The sequence below is a fragment of the Hordeum vulgare genome, chromosome 7H, assembly GCF_904849725.1.
Source record: "Hordeum vulgare subsp. vulgare chromosome 7H, MorexV3_pseudomolecules_assembly, whole genome shotgun sequence".
In the NCBI taxonomy this organism is placed as follows: Eukaryota; Viridiplantae; Streptophyta; class Magnoliopsida; order Poales; family Poaceae; genus Hordeum; species Hordeum vulgare.
Genome location: NC_058524.1, coordinates 64,812,222 through 64,817,922, shown reverse-complemented (window position 1 = coordinate 64,817,922; position 5,701 = coordinate 64,812,222). Strand labels below are relative to the sequence as shown.

The 5,701-nt window shown below is 59.4% G+C and overlaps 1 pseudogene; it reads left to right on the top strand.

Moving 5' to 3' along the window:
• Positions 1–526: 526 nt before the first annotated feature.
• LOC123408297 lies at positions 527–2,485 on the top strand (annotated as a pseudogene).
• The last annotated feature ends 3,216 nt before the right edge of the window (positions 2,486–5,701 follow it).

Genomic DNA, 5,701 nt, shown 5'->3' with positions numbered 1-5,701 from the left:
GGACGCATCACGCATGGTTGCTACCACGCCCGTCTCCGCGGAGAAACCACCACGATCTCGATCCCCGGCCACTGACAAGCTGATCGTTCGGAGCCCGCGTCCCCCCTGTCTGAATGCAACGTGGGCGCACACCACACCCGGCCGGAGCGCCGGGCATTGATGACGGAGCCTGGGCTGGTAGAGGTAGGACTGACTCAGTCACGTAGCGATACCGTTAGACCAACTCCACCGCGACCTCATTCTGTTCGCGCGTGTTTGTTTGGGGTAAAACGGACAAAACTAACGGTCCAGCGCGCGGAAGCAAACAGACGTTTGTCTGTTTTGTGTCCGTTTTCGACCATTCTCCGGTCAACTTTGCGTCAATTTTGACGTGAAACGGACAATGCGTGGACAGGCGGGACGCGCGCGCTCGTCCGCCCCTGGCTCGCCAGTCAGTGGCACAAAGTAAAACCCACCCCGTCCCTTTTGACGCCATTTCCCCCCAAACCTTCCCACTTCCCGCCGTCTCCCTCTCTCTCCCCCGTCCATGGCCGACGCCCACCCGAATTTCGACGGCCCGACCGTTGACCAGCCCGGAATGGCCAAGAAGAAGAAGGCCAAGGCGTCAAGGAAGCCACGGGCGGAGTGCACGCCGGAGGAGATCGCCAAGTTGGACGCGGAATCGGCGAAGAGGAGGAACCGGAGGGCGGTCGTGAAGGACAACGCCGCCGGTCCGCGCGCAAGTTCGCCGCCGAGCGCGATGCGATGGAGGCCGCACGGCGCAAGATCGAGGTCGAGGAGAAGGAGGCCATCGTCAACAAAGCGCACGCCCTCCTCATGCTTGGCATTTGTCGTCCAGCCGGTTTGTCTACAGCGGCCGTCGACCCGACGAGCACAGGCTCGTCGGTCGCCCGGTCTCCGCACTGCCAGTCGCCGACGTCGCACACCACGGCTGTGTCGCCCGGCTACCCCCCCCCCCCCCCCCCGCCAAGGCACGACGCCCACAACCGTTTCTCGGGGTCGCCAGACGTGAGCGTGATCGCGCCTTCCACCCCACGTCCCTCGGCATGCATCGACCTCAACGTCGCACCTGGGTCCAGCAGCGGTGGCCGGGCGTCCGTCGAGATGCATCGACCTCAACGTCGCACCTGGGTCCAGCAGCGGTGGCCGGGCACGATGTCGTCCCCCCCCGTCTTGTTCGACGAAATGCCAACACCAATGGCACCGGTCGACAACACTTACGACCAATTCATGGAGGACGTGATCTACAACGGTGGGCAGGTCCCTGCCTACGATCCCGACGAGACCCAAAGTCAGGATGGCCGCGCCCAGTTCGTTGTCGATGAAGAGGCCGATGACCGTGCTGACTACGACCATGGTGACTCGTGGTATGGAGATGACGACATCTATTGCGAAGGTGATGGCGATGAAGATGAAGTCAACGACATTGATATTAGTGGTGAGCCATTGTTCATCGACGAGCTCACCCAAAGAGCGAAAGCACAAAAGAAGAAGAAGACCATTCGCACGGGTTCATACACCCAAGATGAGGACAAGCTCATTTGCAACTCTTGGATGGAGATTAGCCAAGATCTTAGGACGGTCGCGCAACAAAAGGCCTAGTTTTTTGGACGAGAGTCCACAAAACTTTCCATGAAAGGAAGATGTTTGAGCCCTATCAAATCACAAGCGACCGTGGCATCACCTCGATTCAAAAGAGGTGGTTGTTCATCCAACAAGAGTGCAACAAGTATTGCGCCGCATTGGAGAGCATTGAAGCACGACTATGAGTGGCCTCGGCATTTGGGACATGGTATGCTCTCCTCATCCTAGTCCTTTTCCTTGCTTAGGCCTTGTATATGTTTGCATGTCCAATCTTGTTGATCATGTGGTGTAGGCATTTCAATCTTTGGAAGCATTCAAGGCCTGGCACAACGACAAGCCATTCACGCTTACACATTGTTGGACGATCATCAACGATTGCCCTAAGTTCAAGGATCGATATCGTGAACTTCAAAGGAAGAGAGGCAAGAAGACGGCCAAGTTCGCCGGAGGTGGAGATGGCGAGGCGTTGAAGAGGCCGAGGGGCAAGACCAACTCCAAGGTGGACGACATACGTGATGCCGCATCCATGGCCTTTCATGAGACTTTGAATGGCATGATGTCTCAAAAGGACATGAGGGATGAGAATAAGCGGCAAAGCAAGGACGAGCAAACGAAGCAATACTTGGAGCTTCAAAGGAAGAAGCTAGAGATGGAGGAGGCGGCCAAGAAGAGGAAGATCGACCTGGAGGAGGTGGCCCGGCAAAGGCAGCTCGACATCGAGGCCGCCAATATCGAGGCCAGGAAGAAGCAGCTCGACATCGAGGCCACCAATGCCGCAACCAAAGTGAAGGAGGTGGCCCTTGCGATCATGAGCGTGGACTTGATGAAGATGAGCGAGAAGACGAGGAGCTGGTTCGAGGCCAGGTAGAAGGAGATGTTCGACGCCGACGGCCTGAACTAGGTTGTCCGATCGGACGTGGCCGTTCTTTTTTGGAGGCTGGGATGGGTGCCACCCGCTGGGCCGCTGGCTGTGTGCCGGCGAGAAATAGATTTATTTTGGAGGCTGGCTGTGTTGCCGCCCGCTGGTTGTGTTGCCGGCGAACAAAACTATTCATTTTGGAGGCTGGCTGTGTTGCCGGCCGCTCGCTTTGTTGCCGGCGAGGACGTGTAGGCAGCTGGGTGTGTTGTCGGCGTGAACTAGGGCCGCTGGCGTGAACTAGGCCGCTGGCATGTGAATCATTTTTCTTTTGGAGGCGGACAAGATAGGGCAAACGGATACGACCGCGCGCTGGGCGCGCGGCAAGCGCATCCCAGGACAGGGCCGGACACGACCCCATCTCCCCACCCAAACGGCAGAATCCTGGCAAAACGAACGTCCGATTGGGGTCGTGCGGTGGAGTTGGCCTTACGCACGACATGAGCAGGAAAAATTGTTGGCTCGAGTACTGTAGGGCGAGGCCACGAACATAGCGCACCATCGTCGTCACAGGACAGGAGGACCAGGCGACCGGCGGAGGGAATTCCGGAGGGCAGCGTACCCTTAGGCCAACTCCACCGCACGACCGCAAACGGACGTCCGGTTTGGCCGGATTTTGTCCGTTTGGGACGGCAATGGGTTTGCCCATGTCCGCCTCTGTCCCTTGGGTCGTGCGTGCGCCCACCGCGCGGCCGCACCCCAAATCATGTCCGTGTTGGACTTGATTTAAAAAAAGAAAAAACTCAACTAAAAATAAATAAACGCAGTTTAAAAACTTAAAACATAATAAGATTAACATTAATAAAGGCCTAGTTTTCACGGCCACAAAACGACCCAGTTTTTGACATAATTAACATAAAAAAAGTAGCCCGTCGGTGCCGTCGCCGTCTTCACTGGTCACTAGTGTCGTCGTCGTCGCCGTCGCTGACGAGGTCGACGTAGGCCGGCGGCGTCTGGAGGTGGGCCGGCGGTCCCTGGTGCGCGGGGGCGTTTTGGAAGCTGGCTTGCAGCACCTCCTCCCGTGGCGAGGCCTCCCGCTCCGGTGACCGCGGTGGCGTGGGGCACCAGTTCACGACCCCCACTGCCTGGGCCATCTCCGGCGCGGTGCACGACCAGCCCCACGACGCGCCCACCAGCTTCGGAGGGAAGCTGCCACCTCCTCCTCCTCCATCGGCTCAGGGATGGCGACGTCGTCGGCCGTAGAGAGGGCCATGGCTCGGTCCAGGCCCGACGATTGGCACTCATCATGCATCGTCATGGAGTCCTCCATGACGCGCTGCATGAGCCGGGCCTCCTCCTCCTCCGCCATGTGAGGAAGTGGAGGTGGTGACGGAGATGGGGAAGGCGACGGCATGGGCGTGAGGCCGCGCACCGTGTACGCCCGCGCACCTCCCGTGACCGTCGCGGTCCCGCGACTGTCCCGGCGAAGTAGGACGCACGCCGCACGCCGTGCTCGTCCCTGAGCCATGTGTCCAAGAGGGTGGAGTCGGCGGTGTACCTTGGGTCGTAGTAGATGTCGTTGGGGAGGAGGCGGCGACGGTGCTCGATCTCCTCGCGGCGTGCACGACCGCTCATCGGCACCGTCGGGATGGGGACGAGGTCGGCGGAGAGATGCCACGCGTTGGGGAGGTGGACATCGCTCCACGGGACCGGCGTCCTCGTCTCCCAGTAGTGCCAGCATAACTCAACGCTCAGGTACTGCCGGTCGCGATGGCTGGCGGGCCTAGGAGCGATGGAGAAGGGAGCCGCGACCTGGCGCGGTGGCGATGCGACCTCCTCCTTGACGGAGCCGCGGCAGCGTCCCGACGAGGAGCCAACCTCGTGGTTGTGAGTGCCCTTGCGGCCGTAGTTCCACAGGCCCATGGCTGCGGTGGCCGGCGAGTTCGAGGAGGAAGCTAGGGCTCGCGGAGGAAACTATCGGGTTTCGAGGAGGCTGCGGGATTGGCAATGGGAACTGTGGACGACCGGTCCACGACTTCCTCATTTAAGAAGGATCGCAACCGTCCCTTGGGCGGATGACCGGCAGGCCCGACCGCTCGTGCGCATTGATGTGGGTGGGTGGGAGGTTGGTGGCTGCCTGCCACGCGTCACTGACGCGGACGAGCGCGCGTCCGTTTGGTGTCCGCCGCGACCCAAATCCCGCGCAAGTTTGCGCTCGAAATGGGTCGTGCCGGAGAAGAAACGGACATGATGGGTCTGGGCCATCTCGCGCTGGGCCAACCTGTTTGTCCCTCTTACCCCAAACGGACGGTGCCAGACAAAATGGGGTCGTGAGGTGGAGTTGGCCTTAGGGTGGAGTGGCATCCTTGTCTCCCAATAGAGACGGCACATATCCGTATGGACGTACAGTCGGAGCGCATCGGGGCATCCGGAGGGGCAATGAAGAAGGCTGCCAGACCAGGCCATGGCGGAGGAGAAGAATGGCGTGGCTCGCTTGCGGCCCGGTGATGGCCGGACGAGCACCCAGCCTCGTGGTCGTGCGCCCCCTTTCCCTTGCCGCCGGTGATCCACTACCCCATTGCTACCGGCGGCCGGAGAGCTCCAGGGAGGGGGAGAAAGCTAGGGTTTGGTGTCGGTCCCGAGGAGGCACCAGGAGTGGAGTGGGCGCATGCACTGTGCCGGTCCACGGCTTAAAGAAGGACGATGATTGCCTGCCTGAGCGGATGACAAGCGGGGCCTGCCGAGTGTGCGCAGTAAATATGGGCGATGAGAGGTAGGTGGCCGTTTGCCACGCGTCCCCGACGCAGACAAGAGGAGGGCTCAAGTGCGTCCGTTCGCTGTCCGCCAGGACCCACACGGGGCGCATGCATGTTTGTGCTAGAAATGGGTCGGCCCGGACACAAAACACGCAAGATGCATCCAGGGCCACACACGTTGGGCGTGGGGTTTGTCCGTTTTCCCCAAACGGACAAGATCGGGCCACATGGGGTCGTGCGCTGGAGTTGGCCTAATAGTATAGCCAGGTGCTAGCAATAAGGCATTGTCATGTCACCTATAACTCATCTTATACCCAACATATACAATAGTTGGTTACAAAAGTGTACTACCTATTTTACTATATGACCCATCTTTCACACTCACAAAGTGTGTAGGAGCATGATACGTCTCCATCGTATCCACTTTTCCAAACTCTTTTGCCCTTGTTTTGGACTCTAATTTGCATGATTTGAATGGAACTAACCCGGACTCACGCTGTTTTCA